General features: G+C 42.6%; 1 long non-coding RNA gene across 1 annotated transcript; it reads left to right on the forward strand.

The window, feature by feature from the left end:
- The first annotated feature begins 334 nt into the window (after positions 1–334).
- LOC128153492 (uncharacterized) lies at positions 335–9,130 on the forward strand. The gene is made up of 3 exons (XR_008238973.1): positions 335–425; positions 3,996–4,121; positions 8,279–9,130. It is a non-coding gene; the product is annotated as an uncharacterized LOC128153492 (long non-coding RNA).
- Positions 9,131–21,287: the final 12,157 nt, after the last annotated feature.

A 21,287-nucleotide genomic window follows, 5' to 3' on the forward strand; every position in this document is an offset into this window, starting at 1 on the left:
AAAACAATAAAATATTTTTTTAAAATCTGCAGTCAGCTTCAAGTAACAATGATTTAGTGGTATTTTAAAAGCGCATGGTGGGTACTTGGGAGGGCTAGATTAGATATATATAGGAGGATTTTGCCAAATGTGAGTTCTCATAAGATTGCAATAGTAAATGTCAGAAAAAAAAAAAAGAATCTCTGGAATGCCTTGAAGACATGGGGTCTTAAGAGATGAGCTCGTTTCGGGTTTTTTTTTTTTACATCCCAGAATATTTCTGGATCATTCAGGGACATTGAAATACTTTTTATATATGTGGGTTGAAAGTAAATCACTCTCACTCCTTTCATTCATTCTCTTCAAGGCACACTTCTTCACAGAATCATGGGATCATGTAGATTGGAGGGGACTTGCGAAGTCATCATCTCTAACCCCTGCTCAAAGTAGGGCCAGTTAAAGCTGGTTCCTCAAGGCCTCGTTGAGTCCGGTTTTGAATACCTTAAATACGAGAGATTTTGCAGCCACTGTGGTCCCCGGTTTTCAGTGTTTGACTACCCTCATGGTAACCTTTTTTTCCTTTGTAATGAGTCAGAAATTCCCATGCTTCAATTTGTGTCCCTCACCCCTCATCCTCCCCTCTCATCCTTTCCCCATGCACCTGTTTTCTCTACATCCTCTCATTAGGCAGCTGTAGACAGCAATCAGCTCCCTTCTTAGCTTTCTCTTAAGGCTGAACAGACCCAGTTCGTTCAGGTTCTCTTCATACATCATGAGCTCCAGCCCCCTGACCAGCCTGGTGGCTCTCTGCTGGGCTTAATCCAGCATATCAATCTATTTCTTGTACTGGGGAGCTCAAAACTGGTCACTTACAAGGTATGGTCTCACAAGTGCCAAATAGAGGTGAAGATCCACTTCCCTTAACTTACTGGCTACACTCTTGCTAGGAGCAGCCTTGTGTGTGGTCAACCTTCTTTGCCGCAAGGGCACTCTCCTGACTCGTGTTCCACTCGCTGTACACCAGGACCTCCGAGTCTTTTTCCACTAGGCTCCTTTGTTGACTCCTAACCTTTACTGTTGCATAAAGCTATTTCTCCCCCAGTGCAGGACTTTGCATTTGCCTTTGTTGAACTGCATGAAGTTCCTGTGAATCCATTCCTCCAACCTGTCTAGGACACTCTGCATAGAAGCCCCGATCACCAGCTTATCAATCATTAACCCCCAGTTTAGTATTGTCTGCAAATTTGCTGTGATTGCGCCCCATCGCATCATCCAGCTTATCAGTAAAGGACATGAAACAGTACTGGCCCCAGTAGCAATCCCTGAGGGATGCCAGTAGTAACCTGCAGCCAGTTGGACTTTGTACCACTGGCTCTTTGAGCCAATGGCTAAGCCAACTTTCCACCTGCCTTGTAGTCCACTTACCCAGCTGTGTTTCACCAATTTGACTGTAAAGGTACTATGGGAAAACATGTCAAAAGCTTTGTAAAACATTTACAGCATCCACAGCTCCCATTTTGTCCACACAGCCAGTGATGTCATTGTAGAAAGCAATCAATTTGACCTGGTAAATACATGCTGGCTGTTCGCAATTACCTTCTTCTTCATGTGCTTGGATGTGGCTTCCAGGAGGATTTGCTCTGTCACCTTCCCAGGGACTAAGGTTAGGCAGACTGGCCTGTCGTTCCCTGGATCTTTCTTCTTGCCCTCCTTGAAGACAGCTGTGACCTTTACCCATCTCCAGCCATCAGGAACCTCCCTAGATCTCTGTAACCTTTCAAAGATGATAGAGAGTGGCCTCGCAATGACATTGGCCAGCTCCTCCAGCAGCCTTTGTGGCATCCCATTTGGTCTTGTGGACTTGTGTATGTCCAGTTGGCTTCAGTGCTCCCTAGCTGCTGTGCCGGGTACTGCTTCACTCCCACAGACTGCTACGAGGCTTGGGGAACTGAGAAGCCTAAGGGCAGACCATATCAGTGAAAACCATGGCAAAAAAAGCAATGAGTACCTCAGCCTTCTCCACGTCCTTTGTCACTGTGTCCCCTGCTCCGTGGAGCAGCGGACCCATATTTTCCTCAGCCTTCCTTTTGCTGCCAGTGTGCATACCGAAGACTTTCCTGTTAACCTTCACCTCCCTGTCTGGTTTCAACTCCAGCTGAGCTTTGGCTTTCCTCACACCAGCCCTCTATGCTCAAGCAATGCCTCTCTATTCCTCCTGGGCAGCCCGTCTGTGCTTCCACTTTTTGTACGCTTCCTTTTTGTGTTGGAGCTCAGCTGGGAGTCCCTTGTACATCCATGCTGGCCTCTTGCCATAGTTGCTTGATTTTCTGCGCATCAGAACAGACTGCTCTTTTTCTTAGAGGAGGTTCTCCGTGAAGATCAACTAGCTGCCCCTGGGCCCCATGCCCTCTAGGGCAGTCTCCCGTTGGATCCTGCCAAGATGATTCCTGAGTAAGCCAAAATCTGCTTTCTTGAAATCCAGGGTTGTGATTCTACTACTTGCCTTGCTCATTTCTCTCAAGATTTTCAACTCTACAGTCTTGTGTTTGCTGCAGCCAAGACTGCACCTTCACATCTTCAACCAGTTCTTTCTTGTTTGCAGCAGGTCCAGCAGGACATCTCCCCTGGCATCTTTCTTCCTTGATATGCTTCAGGTAGTCTATATAAAACAGAAGGACCTCCACCCTCCTGCATTTTGGCAATCAGCTGGTCCAGGCAGCCCAGTACTTTCTTTTTCTTTTCTCCAAGAGTAGGCAGTAGAGGATACTTAAGAAAGAATGTAAGAAATAGAGGTGGTTTAAAGAATTAGCTCAGGGTTTCTCAACTGTCTAGGTAACACTGAATTTTGCCATCCTAAATGTGAAGGGGCTGTGCTGTGCTGGGAAAGGAGGATACTTGAAATAGAGAGCTAGTGGGCAGACAGGTCAAGGAGCAGAGCCCTGGAAAACTAAGCTTGTTGTTCCCACTGCCACAGGGAGCATGGAAAAGGCTGGAGGGGTATTCTCCCCAGGCAGTATCTGTTGCCCTCAAACCTCTCCCATTACTCAGTGGAGCAGCTATGAGTCTGAGTTTTTAGAGCTCCAGCATTTACAGTGGGGCCCTGGCCTTTGGGCTGCCCCTGATACCGTGCTGCCTTAGGTCACAGTTATTTTACCTGTGTACAGAGAGAGCCCTGCACCTAAGTTACCTGAGGCCGGCATCTGCTATATAAAAAGTGTTCCTTCTTATTGATATTAACTGTTTTCTATGTGTGTACAGGTCAGAATTGCTGAATTAACTGGAAAAAGTAATTTTTTAAATTCTGTAAGCTCAATGGGAAGACATAGCCATGGCAACTGAGGTGGATTCTGTTCTGCTTCATGTATTGTCAAGAGCCCTGTCAGTTAATCTCCAATTACAGAGGCTGTTTTACTAGTATTTTTATTAAGAATCTGAAAACACAGCCAGATTTTCAGAACACCAGTTGAGTTTGTAAGTCTGACAGCTAACGTCGTAGTTTTTGCCTTATGAAAACAGCAAATTTAGAAACCAATGAAAAAGCATTAACACAGAAACCCATAGCATCCCTTCTGCATAATGGGAATGCAACAGCCAGAAAAGGCTGCAGTCTTTTTTCCCCTCTCACTTTTGAAAGATTAATGGGTCAAACCTTTAGCTGACTCATGCTCTGAAAGCAAGGAACAGCTCACACATTTAAATCTTGCCGCAGAAGTTCAGGATGATATGGATAAAAATCACATATTTTATCCATCAGCTAGAGCTAACAACCTGCATAAAAATGGAAGGTGTATCTGAATCAGAAGGTGAGACAGCTGAGTTGATCAAACAACACTAATGAAGGAAGTATATCTCACGTACCTCCCTTTCCAAACCTTCTCCATGTTCCCAGTTCCGGTTTTCCACCACTTCTCTTCCATGGACTCTGCTTTTTAAAAGGCTGTCAATGAGCCAGTTCAGCTTTACTAACCCAGAAGAAAACTGATCAAGCACAAAGTAACTTGATCTTTTCTCTTTAGCTAATGAACAAGACCAGACTTCTGCAAACTCTCTGAGGACCACCAGAACTGGTGCAAGGGAAGGCTGGAAGCTGCAGCCAGGAGTGAAAGATGGCTGAGAAACAAGATCTCATCCTAATGGTAGTGGTGAGTTACAGCTCAGCAATCTCCTGAAATCTCCCTGTGTGCCAGTTTAGTTTGTGGGTTGTCTTCAAGGGTGAAAGAGTTCGACCCAGGGTGTAGGACAGTCTGTGCCTCTCCAACTCTGCTGCTGTGATGAGAGAGGGGCAACGACGTGCAGTTAGCATCAGTAAAGCCTAAACTCAGTCTGTGGTTTCATGGTCAGCAACAGCGCTGCTCAGGCAGTCCCATCCCACCCCATCCATCTAATTTCTTCTGCTTCCACCTGCCCTCCTGTTCTCTGCCAGGGAGTGATTTATATAGCTGTGTAATGAATCACACAGGTCAAACGATCTGGTAGAAGAAAACAAATATTTCTCCATTTTGCCTAGTTGTATTAGATCAGTTCCCTTGTTTGTTCACGATGTAGCTACACAAACAGTTCTGCTGGCGCAGTGCAGGGAGTGGCACATGGACAATTGGTGGGAAGAGAGGGAGGTCAGAGGAAAAAAGCCAGAATTACTTAAGCCAGAATCGTCACCAAAGAAATCCTCATGGACCCACAGCTCATGTGAACAGAGCCTTTAGTCTAGTTTAAAGTGACCTTTCTTCCAGAATAGTTTGTTCTGTGTGTGAAGGAGCTCTCACTGAAGCAGCAAGGCACACTTACAGTTTATGAAGCATATTTCCAAAGGAACTTTAGACCCCAGTTTATGGAAGAAATATGGGGATCTGCAGCCCCACACTGGCTCTGTGACAAAGTCCAAAAACAGCGCAACCTCCATCATCAACAGGAACTCAGCTGCTGGTGTAGCAGATATGCCTGTATCAGCAGCAATTAAAAATGTCCTAAATGCTCAGGGTTGATGTCCATCCTTTTGGCCATCCCAGCACTTGTTCCTAGAAGTACGAATGGTTAAGTACTAAATCTATCTCCATAGCATCAAAGAATCTGAAAGGCCAGTATAAGAAACTAATGTTCAGATAAACTGTATTTCACTTGCCCTGTCTGTATAGTGAACAGAATTATGTGCAGCTACCTCCCTAGAATTTTCTCCACAAATTCCCAAAAAACACTACAAGGATGATTCCCACCATGATTTGCATTCAACTTGGGAAAGATGCAACAGGTCAGGACCACCCAGGGAAGCCCCATGCCCTCTTGGCACCTCTTGGGCAGGCTACCCTTGGCCTGGCTCCCTCCTTAACACCAGGGTATCCTCTTAAATAAACCACCCTGTTACACAGCCAGTCTGTGGGGAAGTCCATTCAGACTCAGGCCTTGCACCGCATTGTCTGTTCTGTGTAAGCATCACTCATCAAAGGAGCAGCTAATGCAAAAAATATATGGATAATTGAATAGAATTTTGCAAAATGTGGCTTTTGTCTTTTTCTGTTTGTATGTAACTTTTGCCTTTTTTCCCATGCCCCACCCTAGTTTTTCTATGTAATTTACCATGACAATACACTTTCCCTTAAATATTTTTCTATTGAAATAGCCACACACAATGCTTAGCCCAAAATATTTTCCACTGAAACACACACAGCCAGGATGACTGTGTTGGCACTATCTTCAGAAGCTACTCACAGAGCTAAAATATCAGTGCAATGATTAGCTGCAACAAAATCTGATGATTTAGAAATGCCTTAGAGACCTACTTATTCTTTCTAATTCAGGCTTTCTTTAGCTGCATGGTGCAGGAATTGTTTTCTGGGAAAAAGGGTCTGACACCTAAGGTTAAGCTATATTTAAATAAATGGGTTATTCTCAGCTCATATTTCAGTTTAATTTTTCAGTAGCTGTACTGGAAAAACTCCAAAATAACTGTGAAGCCTCATAACAGGGTGCAGGCACAGATTTGCCAGCAGTGCTAAGGGGGCAACAGTCCACACCAGCAGCTGCTGGACCAGCTCCTGTGTCCTACCACCTCATGACTTTGCTGTTGCTCTTTCTTCTCCCAAGAGCCCCACTCCCCAGGATCTACCTGTCTCTGTGGTGACTGGCAGCTTTCTATTCCTGAACCATTCCTCTGGTCACAGCAGTTCCTGTAAACTTGTTAACTCTCTACAAAGAGGAAAGTCTTGGGTATTACTGGCTTTTCTTCCCACTTAGAGTATGGTTTCACCCTATTCCAATCCAATGCAGCCACCGTTCCACTGTCACTCTCCCTCCTGCCTCAGCCATGTGTTCCCTCCCCTCCATTACACATGATGGCAAACCCATCAGTTAAACCCATGAATTTAAACTGCATGGAACTGCACTGATGCTGCAAAGCTAGTCTAAGACTGTTGTTGCTAAAGCAAGGGGCTGTCAGGGGGATTCCTGCCTTCGACACCTTTCCTCTGTTGCATGTAGCATGCAGGGAGAAGTTCACATGCACAAAGATTTATTAGTGGGGTTCAGAGCTGAGGGCATACATTGAATCTAATAGCGAAATAAACTAAAGAGAGAGAGATTGAGAATGAGAAGGGAAAGGGAGAACTCTTCTAAGTGAGCAGCTGAGAAAAAAGTGTGTGTGGGGGGGTGTCCCAGAAACCATCCTCTCCTGGACTCCTCTCCAGGGCTCCCCCGTAGCACTTTTGCCATAGTAATGATATGATGTTTATTGGGACCCACCCAAATTCTATTGGTTGTAACCACTTACGTTGCAGGTGCTGCACGCTGGATGGTTGTTAAGCTTTATGCCCCCTGTAATGTAAACTAAAAGCTACAACCAAAGGGTAGGAAAAGGGGGGAAGAAGGGGTGATTCTCACACTGGTGTCAATCGCTTCCCATGAGAACCTGCCAAGAACTCTGTCGGGGGTTTGCAGGTGCAAGGTCGTAAGAATAACAGCATGAGAAAAACAAGGGAAAGGTACTGCCCCAGAGGCTCTGGGAAACATTGCCAAGGCAGCTGGGGTGAGAGGACACGGAGCTGGGGCTGGAAAGCAAGTACGGAGTTGTAGATGGAAGGCCCTTAGCAATACAGAAGGCTAAGGCACCTAAGGCACTGGTGCCGCAGCCCCAGGACACACTGCTGGTACTTGCTGTGTCCTTTCTATCAGTCACGCAGCAACACACTGAGGGAGTGGAAGGCATAATAAAGGAGAATCTTTTCTGGGCCAAAACATCATTTTAGCAGATGAAAGCCAGGCATGAACCTACTTTTTTAGGGACCTCTCTCCTATGTCCAACACCTGTCTTCAGCCAACAGTACTGACTGTTTAGGTATGCAGTCAGCCAGATCAGGGATCTGATCAGATTGAAAATTAATGAAGCCAAAAAGAATAGAGTAGTTCTAAGTACTACACCCAGCGCCAGAGAGAAGACAAGAGCAGAGGGGTGCACGGGACCATTTCTCTGAGCAACAGCAAGGGCTGAGTTTTTCTTAAGCGCGTTGTGAGCATACACTTCCAGCTACACTTTCCTGTCCTCTTCCTCGTGTGGGCACAAGCTCCACAGTGACCTGGTTCAGGGCATGCTCTAGCCGTGAGCTATACTTCTTCTCTTTGTGCTGTTTTAGTTTTCCCCCAACCTGGCTTACCACTTGGCTACACAAGTAGTCATGTTGGCCTGACAGAAGAGGCTGTGCAGGGGTACGAGAAAGTGCCAAAGGGAAGGTAGGGAACAGAATACATAAGCTGATGCTGCTTTTAAAAATAACAGGTTAAACCATAGCCCAACATGGCTTTGCGCCACTTTTCCACTTGAAGACCTTAAAAGGTTTGGAAATTACAAACTTGGTCTGTATCTGTGTTGGGTACTACCAGACTAGCACAGTGCTGTTGCAATTGCGTTGTACTGTTCCTTGCTGCCATCCTTTATTGGTATAGCAGCATTACCAAGTGGGACTCTCCCTCGTTAAGTCTTTTTCAATCTAGTCACTAATAATTTAGCTGTTGGAATGGAAAATGGGCACATTCCACATGGAAATGACAGAGGTGGGAGGGGACTGAAAATACACTGGGGTATAGGATTAGAATTCCAAAAGTTCTTCGCATATTTCTAAAAGGGTCTGAAAATAGCTTTTTAATGGGGATATATTCAAGATACCACACTTAGGCAGAAACGTTCAACTGCACGAGCATGGGACAGAAAACACACAAGTAAGGACCAGGTTTCAGGAAGGAGGCTGAGGGGATTTTAACAGATAGAGTTGAATAATGTCAGCTACTGCAGCTAAGGTCTCATCTGTTTATCCAGTTCCAGGCACTACACTTCAAGAACAATATGAGTCAGCTGGAGAGTGTCCAGAGAAGAACCAGCAGGAATGATGAGAGGGTTGAAACCATGACCTGCAATGGAAAAATGGAACAAACTGGAACTTCTTACCCTAAACAACAGAAATCTGAGAAGAGATATCATAATAGACATGAAAGAAATGAACGGCCATTGAAAAGAAGAAATAATTTATTTTCTATAGGACAAAAAGCAATGGGCTTTAATTACAGTAAAGAGGATTCAGTTTACGTATCGGAAACTATAGGAATAGATAATGAATAGGAATAGATTGCTGTGCAGGATGGTATATGGAGACTTTAAGGTTAGAGAAATGTCAGTCAGGAATATTTTAGGCATAACTGATCCTATATAAGGCCAATGAGGTCAGTGACCTCTTGAGTTTGCTTCTATACAGGCATGGTCCAGGTGCAGGGCAGACAAGAAGGAAGCACAGAATTAACAGGGATTAGTAGACATACAGTAGTCAACAGATTACATAGCAGCAGAATCAGGGGAAAGTCTCATTGGCCTGTTTCCTTTACCTTTAGTGCCATGGTAAGATTTGAGCTCAAGGTAGCTACATATTTCTGCTAATCCTTGAGAAACTAAAAGTTATTGTTTCTGTAGTGAGTATGTTGGCTTATTGCTGGGAAGTGGTTTATAAAGTTGGCTGGTAGAAAAAAATTGACTGCGAAAACTGTGGAGCCTTCAGATCCTTTCTGCGTACTATGCCCTATACTTGGCTGTTTGCTGTGACTCTCACGGATGAAAACAGCGTTGTAAAACAATGATAGGAATAGCCTTCTTATTTTTTTAGTTCAGCCTCAAACTGAAGGCCTGCTTTTAAATTGTGTAGCCAAGTGCATACATGCTAACCGTTCCTAATTGTGGTTTCACGTAAATAGTCAGATGGCAGGCAGGCATCTAGCTTTGTGCATGCGAAGCAGCTGCACAGCTGCATGCTGAATTTCAGGCTGAGCATCAGGCACTTTGCACCCACTCTTCTCCCACCTGGTACCACTCATTTGCCATTGGGCTGCACATTACCCATGCTGCTGGCTATGGATCGACTCTTAACATCTTAACTACATCTAAAGGAGATGTTAAATGGATGGAAATGACACTCCAGAGGGTACCAGAAATGTTTACAACCTTTAACTATATATTGTCTGTTGTTCGACTATATTTGGTGGAAGTCATCAGGGCCAGATCCAGCTATGAGCAAGAGAATCCCTTAGCCCGCTTCCTTCAGCATTATTATCAAAAGACAACCACAGAAAACCCTTTTAAGAAAATAAATTGGGTTTCTTGTAATAAAATAAAGATATTTGTATACTTGTAATCTTGTCAGATGTCTATCTGAGATATAGACAGCAAGATCACTGTCACTAGTTTCTGACTAGCTATGGACAACTTGCTTTTTTCACTTCCATGTGTAAAACTGAAGGAAATAATAATGCTGATTTCTTTGCTAATGGACTTTGGACCCTATTGAGGGAAAGTGCTCTTTTAAGAGCTGCTTTATTATTTTCAGGAGAAAAAAAATCAGATTTTTAAGGACTCAGAGAGCTTTTGAGATGACTTGCTGAGAAAATTGCAGCTCTAAGACTGCATGAAAAGCTTGTTATTCAGCCTTCATTCACATGTAGCATCTGTTGTATCTAACTAAATTTGCTTCTTTCTACTTACCTTTCACTTGGTACTAAAGCATGCTTCTTTCTCCCTTAATTTGTAGTTCTGCTTTTATATAACACAACCTGAATTAGATGCAAAGAATGTTGAATTGGAGGTAATCATAGCTAAGGGGCTTCAGATAGGGACAGGCTGACCTCAGAGGAGGGTTCAGCAGAAGTAGGATGCTGTCCTGGACACTAGGTCATCAGGACCTGCAATATTCCAGCCAAAACATTGCCACTGACAAGGAAAGCGTATGAACGTATACCCTAACCTGTTCCATAGTGGAGCTCGATAGCTGTTCCATTTACACTTCTCAGACTTTTAAGAATAGAAGGGGTATTATATCATCCAGCTTGACCTCCTGTTTCATAAGCACAACAGAATTTTACTGAGTTAGTGTTGAGCCCAAAATCTCATGTTTATTAAAAGTATTTTCCACAAAGACATCCAGTCCTGAGCTGAAGACTTGAAGAAATGGAAAATCTACTGCTTCCCGTGGTAGTCTGTTCCACTGGTTAATCACTCTCACAGTTGAACAATCGTGCCTTGCTTCTCATGTGAAATTTGCCTGGCTCCAGCTCTTACCATCTCTTCTTGCTATGTCTCTCTCCACTAAAATAAAGAGACATGGTATTTCTTCCCTGTAAGAATAAATTTCATTATCAAGCCACCTAGTAGTCTGTCTCTGGAGTTTTATTTTTTTAAAGATAAAACACACAGGCTCTTTAAGGGTAGAAACCAGCATGCATATTGTAAACAGCTATGACCACAGGAGTACTTGCTGCAAGTACCCTGTGTACCCAGCCCATCAAACCTCTTGCCATCTTCCCCCCCTGGAGGTTCCTGTCCCCTGTCTGCTGGCAGACCTTCCTCTCAGTCCCCAGTAGTTGGGTTTGCTTAATTCCTGTAGCAGCAAGTGTCCTGTCTCCCTGTGACTGAACGGGGCAGCGCTACTGGCAGACCTCGGGCAATAGCACCGTTTGGGAGGAGGAGGAGGCTGGGGACCAGCAGCTAGCACAGCTGGGCACAGGAAAGGATCTCCATCCACAGCCATGGGGCTCTGACCCACAGTGGTTGTCCAACTCTGGTCACAATTCTGTGACAATTTAAGCCAGTCTAATTGGCACAGCCCCGATCAGTCCCTGGCTATACGATCCCGTCTTGTTCCTAGTGCCAACTCCCATGCTCATATGACCCTCGATGACCCACTCCAAGGCAATAAATCAGCAGAAAGCTTTCACGTTTTTTCCCCCTGAAGTAGTTTCCTACCACTTTGGTGCCCAGAACCAAGCTCATCAAGGGACTGGACAATTTCCAGTGTCAACACAATGGAGGACATTGAAATCTGTGTTCATATTATAGGTGTCAGCCCCCACAGCCGTTTTTAATCTGCCTGTGACCGTGAGTCACAAGCCTAAGTTTCTCTGACCTCATAGCGAAACGCCACAGTTCAACACCATTCTCACAATTCATGCGTTCTGCTAAAACCACCTCAAAGCTGACCATTCTATTTATAAAGTCAAGTTTCAATACAATACAGACACATGGAAGAGGTAATATTAGGACTGCATTTTCAAACTGTTTTTGGAGGAGCCCTGCCTACATCTTGGACTACACACTACAAAGAAAACTGGAGGTCAGCATATTTTCAAGGTCCCTGAAGATACCCACTGGAATGCAGCCACTTTGTTAAAGACCTGAACAGGAGGCCAGAGGTTTAGGGAGAAGGTCCCAGTTAGCAACCTTGACTAAATCTTCAGCAGCTGCACATCAGGATAATGTATAGGCTTCTGCAGAACAGCATTATTTTACTCTTGGCTCAACAATGAGATGTTTAAATACTGGAAAAGAAAACAATGACTGCTTTGTTTTGGCTTAAGATTTGTAACAATGGTGATCATCTAATCTAGCCTTTGTCTTCTTTTACCCAGGGAATGGCACTTCACGGTTAAAGAAAGTGTAATATCTTAATGATACTCACACTCGTACACAGATTCCCACGGCAGCTGAACAGGCACTGGCCATCAGGCTGCTGGTCACGACCGTCTGTCTTCCCCTTGTGCATGTTCATTTCATATGCACTATAGTTTTGATTCATAGCAATTTGTAAAGTAATAAATTCCTTACCAAAACCTAGTGACACACCCTCCAGAAGGGCAAGTCTCAAAAGCTTTTGAGTAAAGAATATAATTCACGTATCTCTGTTTTCTAATATAATCCCAGGAATTATTATGGTTTACATTGGCATGGCTTTATTTTTTAAATAGATGTTGGAGTATAGCCAGCTGCCACAAACAATAAAAACAGAGTTATCTACCTTGTTTCTAGGTTGAAGAAGTATGTCCAGTACTAAAACCAGACTGTACTTGGCTTTACAATTTCACAGCAATTAAAGATATGGCTGACTTTAAATGCATATGCACACGCTGTTGTTATATATACAGCATTTCCACACCTTCTCAGCTGTAATTACATGCCATAGTTCTATCTAAGAGTTTAACATTGTGCTGAGTTTGCAAAGACAAAAAGGCTAGAAGGAAATCGAGAACTCCCACCAAATTCTGCCTTCAGTGGGAGCCTTTTTTCGTATCAAGAGTGTACCATTTCGGAGATGTCTGAAGACAAAGGTTTTCTTACACGCATTTTTCCCATGTAATAGCTACAGCACAAGACACTTCAAGTGTCACTGTAGTGAGAGGGAGGATCTGAAGGTCTTTTACAAAAAAATTACAAACACTGCATCAAGATTAAGCAGATCCCACTATCTCATCCTGTTGACAATCAAAGCCAAACAAGGTGATTCACTATAGATGTCTAAATTTTTCTGACATCATCTTTAACCAGGATGCCCACCAAAGTGTTGGTACTTGCATAGAAATTATCATACTGGACCTGAATTGTGATCTGTTTACTTAAGTATCCTGTCCTTGGTAACGGCCAGATCCTATAAAACCAGGTGCATGAATACTTGCAGTTAGTGGTTTCTCCCTGGCAGTATCACTTACAGTTCAGCTGCATTCATGCCATGGAATTTTAGGGTTTATATCTCTTCCATACCATAATTCGATCTCTATTCCTTTAAGTGGGGATGTTCGCATTTTTCGTGAAAATAGTCAGAAAATACTCACAAAAAATTCAGAAAATACTTTCTTCAGCCCAGCTAATCTCTCACCCTAATACCTTGTAAGTCAGTGGAGGTCGTGTAGTATTTGAAATAATATTTCCCTTCTTCCTTTCACGCTCACCACTATTCTGTTTCAGTGAATGGCTTCTTGTGAAAAGCACATGAATGGAAGGATCCCAATGTGCCTCTTTTAAGCATTCATTTCATGCACTTCATCATAGTCTCCCCTCGTTGTCCCGTTTCTAAAATTAAGTTTCAGCATTTTTCCTTTAATACCCATGGTTTTCCATTCTTACATGATTTTTTACTGCCCATCTCTCAATCTTTTTCTTTCAGCTATATTCTTTATTTGACACAGTGGCCAAGCTGAGCACATTATTCTAGAATATCCCTTCAGGAAGTCTTTGCTCTGTCTCCAGGTCTCCCCTTCCTTAAATAATACTGACTAGTCTGCAGGTTTTGCCTCCCTACTTCTCACCTCTTTTCCAGCTCAGTAATGAACATTCATAAATCCATGGACACCAGTCCAAACAAGGAACATAATACGAGCAGCCCCCAGATGGCAATTTTACAGATAATAATACAAGTTGTTTTTCTTATTACGTAACCAAGAGTTTAATTTGGGTAGAAAATGCTTTATTGATGTCTGGTTTATGATGCTCTTCCTTTGGAAGAGTCACGGCAAGTAAAAAGAGCATTTGTTCTCTCATTTAATCTTTCTCACCAGAACAGATGTGGGGACAGCTTTGCTTCTGGCATTTATGACAGAGTAGGTGACACTGTCCCCATCATCACTCCCAGGTCTGTATAACGTTATTACAGCAAAAGTGCAAGTACGTAGTAGGACACCAAGCTGTGAGGACTGGGATGTCTCCTGCCATTCAGCAGCGTGGCAAGGCTGTGCTGAGTAGTGCGGCTTCTACTCTGAACTCTTGGCTACTCAGTGTTAACTCTTGGCCGTGATCAACGTGGGTGGAGTAAGTACTGATTTCTCCCATCTCTGGCCTGTGATGGTATTTTACTTCTCTCAGATAGCTTAGTTATTCCTTGTAAAGAACTTGTTCAAAGGCTCACTCAAGCTCAACTCTCTGTGATCTGATTCTTCTCCTCTTCCTCTTTCATTGATGGATTCAGAGTACTATAATGTAAGGGTGAGACATAAATTTCCTTTTCAAAAGATGTGTAAGGATTGTTATATTTTGATCATCTTTCTAGTTTATCATTCCATTTTGAATTGTAGCTTAACCAGTATTCCAGGCACCGAAGCATGGCTTCGCTACTAGCTGTGTACATCAGCTGCCCACGTTCTTTCTGAATAGTAGGCAGTTTTAGTCTGTGACCCGTTACCTTCCTCTAGATTCAGCTGTGACACTGGAAGAAGTTATCACTCCCAAATGAAGTTCTTAGCTGCCTCTCTTCCGTGGATTCCTGACCCCTCATATCTGTCAGCTGAGTTGTTTTTGTAAACACTTCTAAATCCATCTCTGGCAAAGTGACCTAGAATGTGAAAACGAATTATTTAAACTTTCTAAGCCAAGTTGGCTGCTTTTCACTTAAATGGGTTAGGAAGCATTCCCACTGCTTCACCAGAAGAAACCCATGGAGTTGATATTTTAAAAAAAGGAAGAAAGAATAGCAGCCTTGGTGGGGAGACACAATGACACAGGCAGAAGTGGTCACGTCTTCCACCAACAGCTGGCTCTGGAAGAGAACATCTGTCTGTAGACTCTGGCAAATGGGCTGTTGGCCTGTAGAGCCTAAGACAGTAAGGCATGTGGCTGGGACTGAGAGAAGAAACCCCAGGAGACTCAGGGTGGCAAGTTAAAAGTAGACTTACAGGACTCAAGGGCAGTGGCCCACATGTACCTGCCAGATACTTGTCCTGGAACATATACAAGGAGAGGGAAGTTAGCTGCTAGGTAAAGGAGGCAATTTGATCTGGTTAGCATTTGGAGGGCTCTTCAGTGGAAAAGTTTCAGGGACCTTTAGCCCTTTGAAGAGCTTTTCCCTTTGTTCTTACACAGGAATGATCTAGAGGTGACACTGAATTGGTATTACCCTACTGATTAGCACAGGGACTCTCAGTTCTCAGCTGGAAGGATGTAGCCCTGGGGAACATTCACAACTAGGCAAAATAAGTGCTTTCTAACTTTGCACATTGCTGGGTAGAACACTTATAACCACAATACATCACTTTGACCAATACTTAAAGATGATTCTATGAAAAATTAGACATGTACACGCATTCCAAGGCTATCCAGACTTACCATTGGCAAGGCCAAAATAGGTTTTTGGAAAGAACATAAAACATTGCGCTTCAGATTTAAACCGAGTAGCTGGTCTACCAATATGACTTTCATATGGGATGCATTTTTCTACTTCTGCTTTCTGCAGGGCATCTTCTCCAGAAAAATGACAGTGGATAAGATCAGGAACATCTCTACTATACAGATTTGCAAGTATGGATCAGCACTTACTAGAGGATGCTCTACACCATCTGCAAAATATAGACAAACATTCAGGAGGAGAGTGTGAGCTAGAGGAGCTTGATTTAAGTCCAACCAGGATGTGCTACTAGGGCAACCATGGGGCTGACAATGCCTCTGTTTTACACCTAAGAAAGCAGTGAAAGGTTAAATGAAGCACATATTGCTGATGCTCCTTTTCAGAGACCAATATTGGAGTTTCCGGACACAAAATAAACATGAATTCCCCTGTCCTCTCAACACTAAAACACTGGATAAGCATTCACAAGCATGCTGTATAGTTTTATTGGCATCTCATTGAATCTTAAACTCTTTCAAAGCTCTACAATGAGTATCCATGGTTTTTGAGTCATGCTACCATTTATTCTACACTCCCATAACTTCCTTCCTTAGTCTTTGGTAATAACGTAATTTTTCTCCCATTCTCTGCCATTTCCCAGCATGCTTTGTGAAGAAAACTGATGCTAAAAAATAACCTAATTTCTCTGCACTGTCTTCTCATCCTTTACCATTCCCCTCACTCCCTGACTGCACCATGAACAGGATTCACAGGCAACTTACCATCATTACGTTTCCTATACATCCTATGCAAAACATCACGCGTATAGGTTGGAAAGCTAAGCAGATGCCAGATGGAAGGTTGTCCTGATTCCTTCCTCCTGTGAAATCATTCTGCACCCTGTTCTGCGGGACAAAATAGCATGTGATTATGTAAATAAAGATGTAATCCTAACATACATGCTATAGTTGAACAACTAGTACCCTTATTCCTTAGGTTTTCAGGGAAGAAGAAAGAAATAAATATATCACATGTAGAACCTTCGTGAATCTTGACCCACCTGCTTGACTGCTTAGGCTGCTTGGACTATAAGGACAAATTATATTTATTGTCAGTACAAAGAGGTAATTGTCCCATAGCAACTGTCAGCATACATACTCTGTGCTGGAACACAGTTACTCAAGTATTTTCAGGTATTTTCAGGCAATTTAGATGGGATTCATTGCCCCCAGTGCCCTGTGTCCATAGCAGAGATGTCTCTGTCTCAGCTAATCACCTCGGGGTTCAAGTGCAACCAGTGGAGGAGGCAGCACCATTCATCTACTCTGGTTTAGACATTTACTTTAGGATGGGGAGATTTCTGTCCTATGTGTTTTGCTAAGAGTGTAGTAAAGCGATGCAATACAGTCCAAGACTATTAATCTTACAATTGAAAAAGAAAAAAAAAAAGATTAGGTTAACTCAGGGCTTAATATCACAGTCTTTAGTTCTTCTCAGACCACATTCATACCTGATGTGAATAGGCCCCTGTTGAGCGGATCCTATTAAATGAAGTCTGCAATTTTCAAGTGTAAATTGAAAAAGATTTGCTTTGAAACAGTGCTGTGTTACATACATAGAAAGGTGACTGATTTCACAGTGCTGCACAGACACTGCATCAGATCAAGACACTGGTGAAGAGAAGAAAAGTGCCAGTGCCTGGAATTGTAATAAAGTCATGTGCAGGTGTTACCAGAATGTCAGAATCAACAGATTTGAAGCAGCAGCAATCACTGCAGTCAAATGACTAACATCAGACAAGTTCACTGCCTCTCCTAAAAGTACTTGTGTGGATGGTGAAGCACCAAGCTGAAGATTAGGTCCTTGTCCACAGACAAAATAATGAGTAGAGCACAAGTTGCTGCTGCCGAGCACAAAAGGGAGTTAGGAGAACTACTAAGCATATCTCTTGTCCTTGAGAAAAAGAGGTTTATTTCCATTCCACCAGGTATTCTCCTCCCTTTTCCTTGAGAATTGATATTCTTGCATCTGGTGCCCTTTCTTTATCAGAATAAAACATTTCTGCCCATCTGCAAAAGCTTTTGGGCATCATGCCAGATCAACAGCATTTCCCAACGTATAAGGCATGTTTAGCAGAGAGGAGAAAATGGTTATGCAGAGGCACAGGGCACACAAGACAAGGCAAAGCTGCTGAGGTGCCTACAAAAGGCTTGGCAGAGTTCAGCGGGAATGCTGACTGATTGCACTGAGCTGGAGCTTGTAAGGATTTCTATTCCTGATGAAACCCCTATAGCCATCTATATCCATTTCTGAGCGGCTCCGTTCAGCCACAGCATGCATCGACAGATGCTTTAACCCTAGAGCAGGCACAGATAGATGTTTAATGTTTAATGGTGACAGGCACCTAAGCTAGTTCCCTGATCAACTGTTGTTGCCTCCTGACAGGGCTCAGTTTTCATACATTTGGGCAAAACAAGTTCAGTGAATACATAGTTCTCACCTCTCAAAGATAGTTACATTATTAATTACTGCTGTGTAGTAGTTTAATTCTTCCACCTATTATCTCCTCACCTAGATTTCACTGGAGGTAAAACAGAAATGAGACACCACACAAAACAAAAGACCTGAAGAAACTGCAGCTCTGTAAATGACACCCTAGTTTCAAACATGAGGGTTGTTTGAAGGTAGGATAGGAGATCTAGAAGGACTTTTTCGAAGTAGGATATTTATCTCATAAGACTGTAATCACAGCTGTAACTGCTCTGCGTGGGTTCCAGGCTAGGATGGCACTTGTTAGCCACTCCGTAAAATCAGTGGTTTTCTTTCTGTTCTGAAGACATTGCTTATGAGGTGTTTAAATACCTCTTTCAAGAACTCTATCGGCTTAAGTAGAATAGCATCCTTTGGTAAAAATAATCCTTAGATTACTGATGTAGCAATGATTGTGTTCTTTCTAGACCAAATGTAGTGGTATCTCAGGGCTTGGCTGTATATTACACCTTTCCTGATGTGTTTTATCTGTTTCTTGTTTCTGTGGCATGAGATATGTTAGACTATTTTGTATACATTATATTTTGGACATATTTGGGACATAAGAAGGGCTTATATTCTGGAAAGTTGTCTAATTTTTCAGGTTATACAGCTGGTCTAATAAAAAAAATTGCCAATAAACCTTGTCTCACCAATACCCAGCTGAAATGTAGCCCTTTCTGTTTGAGCAACAGATGGTAGAAACCTGCTGCAGTCTGGAAGTTTTCTGCCTCCCTTGGGCATATTCAAAAAGGTAGTGATCTTTTTTCCTAAAATGTGGTAATTTACAGACACAAACAAAATAAAAGAATTCTACCAAAAAAGCGCATGCTTGCAACAGCATGTTGGCTGCAGAACCTAGCTGAAGTTTTTCAACTAGAAGCATGAAAGAATCAAAACCAGAAGAATGAAGAATTTATAACAAAGGAAGCACAGTGGCAGTGTTTATGAAAGAGGACAGTAGAAATCTCCACAGGGAAGTTTTTGTGACAAGTTATTTACCCCTGATTTTTCAGAATTTGTTTATCTGACAGTTATTATTTACTCATTGTACTATGGTGTCTCGGGAGCAGTTGAGCTTAGCACCGTATACACATGGGCAAATAACTTTACAATCTAAATCCAAGACAAAAGACAACAGACCTATATGGAGAGTGAGGAAACGATGCAACTGCATTAGTCAGCAAGACAGCATGTATTGCCAAGTATTTTCTAGGCATCAGGGCCAAGGAGAGCTACGAGGAGGAATCTGAAGGAGAACAATGAACAGGGCTGATTGATAGTTAGTTAATGGGAATAGTTTTTTCTGAAAACGTGGCAAATATGAGACAGAAGCAGGAGCCACTCTCTCAGTATGGATGATAGGAAGAGGTAGGAAGGAAAAGTTGTGGACCTCAGGGAAGGTGAAGAGATACAGCTGAGGTTTGATGAACACCTGTCCTGGTTTCAGCTGGGATAGAGTTAACTGTCTTCCTAGTAGCTGGTACAGTGCTATACTGTACAGAAACCAGTAAAATAGTATAGATGCGGCTATGCATATAATATATGGATTGTACAGAATAACTGCATAGTTAGAGTTATCCATATTCTGAGTAAAGTTATCACGAGTTTCATACTCTTATGTAGTTTGATTGTAGACAATTTCTCCAGCTTGCTCATGAAGAAGACCTAAAGCTTGCACAGAATTTTTGCCTGTGAGATGCATAGGATGCATTTATCCTAGAGGAACCTAAACAGTTGAGACAGTCTGTATTTAAATAAATTCAAAAGAGCTCAAAGAAGTCAAAACTGATACCCAGCATATGGGTCTGACTGACAAGCAAGATCATGGTACAGTACGCGGTGACTGAGAAAGCGAGAAACAGGTTTTGGTAGCGAAGGCTGAAATGTCTGCCTTAGTTAGATGGAGTATAAACCCACTACGCATCCACAGAAGATGTCAAATCAGAGTGAGATTTTACTTTGAACAGAACGTTAGGGCTCGGACGTCACTATAACATGTATGTATACATCTGAGCCAATCAATCACCCAAGCTCCCTTTATAGACAGTGAAGATCTATTAAGTGGTTTTTAGGGCAAAATCCATTTCATCCAGGCTAAATATCTGACACAGACCAGTTCTGAATAAAAAGGTCCCTAAACTTGGTCCCTGAAAATGCCTGTTTCTCTCCACTGACTACAAAAGGCAATTCGGATGCCTAGTTTAGCTGTAGACATCTATGCTACAGATGCCTAATGTTAGGTGAGATGACTCTCAACCCTTGAGGCAGATCTGGAGCAGAACTGGAAGTCTCCAGAAAAGAACTGGTAGATTAATATACATGTGAGTGTGAGGCTTCCCAGAGATAAAGTGCAAAGAGAAGAAAAGTCTGTATGTTTTTGTGTATATGTGCTGCTCATCAATCTATCACATATAAAATTGTTGCTTTCAGAAAGAATGGAGAAGTTCCTGCTCTGGATGGAGGCTCACACTGCATTGCACACTGGCTATACTAGCATAAAGAAAGCAACAAAGTGATTTCCCTGATGATTACAGTTAAGCCCAGTTCCAAGAATACTGTCTGTGTATCCAGCAAACTCTCTTGGACATGTACATTTCCTTTGGCTCTGAAGTACTAGGGCTACAAAATACCATATAAGTGCATGAAAAGTCCAGAGTTTTTTCCTTGAAAAGAACGCTTTCATTGTTGCAAAGCTGAGTGCAGACATTAATATACATCTCTTTTACTGCTGGCAAGGACAGGTGGCCGTTCTGTGTACATGGCACATCTGCAAATAAAGCAGATCTGGCATGCAATTTTAAGTTCTCTCTTATTTCCCACCCAGATATCTCACAGCTGTGAATGAAGGGTATTTGGAGATAGGCATGTTTTTAAAATAGTAACTTTGATAAAGAAAGCCAAAGCTCAACATTTGAATTAGAATCTCACCACTGCAATAAACTGAATTGTGCCAGGATGAATCCTTTGAATGGATAAATAAGAATTGTGTGGATAAATAAAACAATAAATGCTGTGAGGTAATAAATCTAAAGTCTTTGGTTGCATGGTAAATCACTGTATTGTGCCTATATGCAGGGAGAGGATGAAAACACTTTGTGACTTTTGGCCTCTAGAAGTAAATAAAGATTCATAAATTACGAGCAAAGGGGAGAAATAAGAAAAAGAGAATTTGTAGCTGCACTAATTCCTGTGGTTAGAAAGTATTTGGATAATGATGGGATATCAATAATAACCAGGAAGCAGAACAACAAACAACATAAAATAGCAAACTCAAAGGCGGTCAGCCCAGAGTTTTCCATCAAAGTCAGCTCGGGGGGGGGGGGGGGAAAGCAGATTTTAAATAACTATGGTGGGTGAACTCACCACTGTGTTTCTGCAGGCTGATGACATGAT

Source organism: Harpia harpyja, chromosome 17 (assembly GCF_026419915.1).
Source record: "Harpia harpyja isolate bHarHar1 chromosome 17, bHarHar1 primary haplotype, whole genome shotgun sequence".
Taxonomy (NCBI): Eukaryota; Metazoa; Chordata; class Aves; order Accipitriformes; family Accipitridae; genus Harpia; species Harpia harpyja.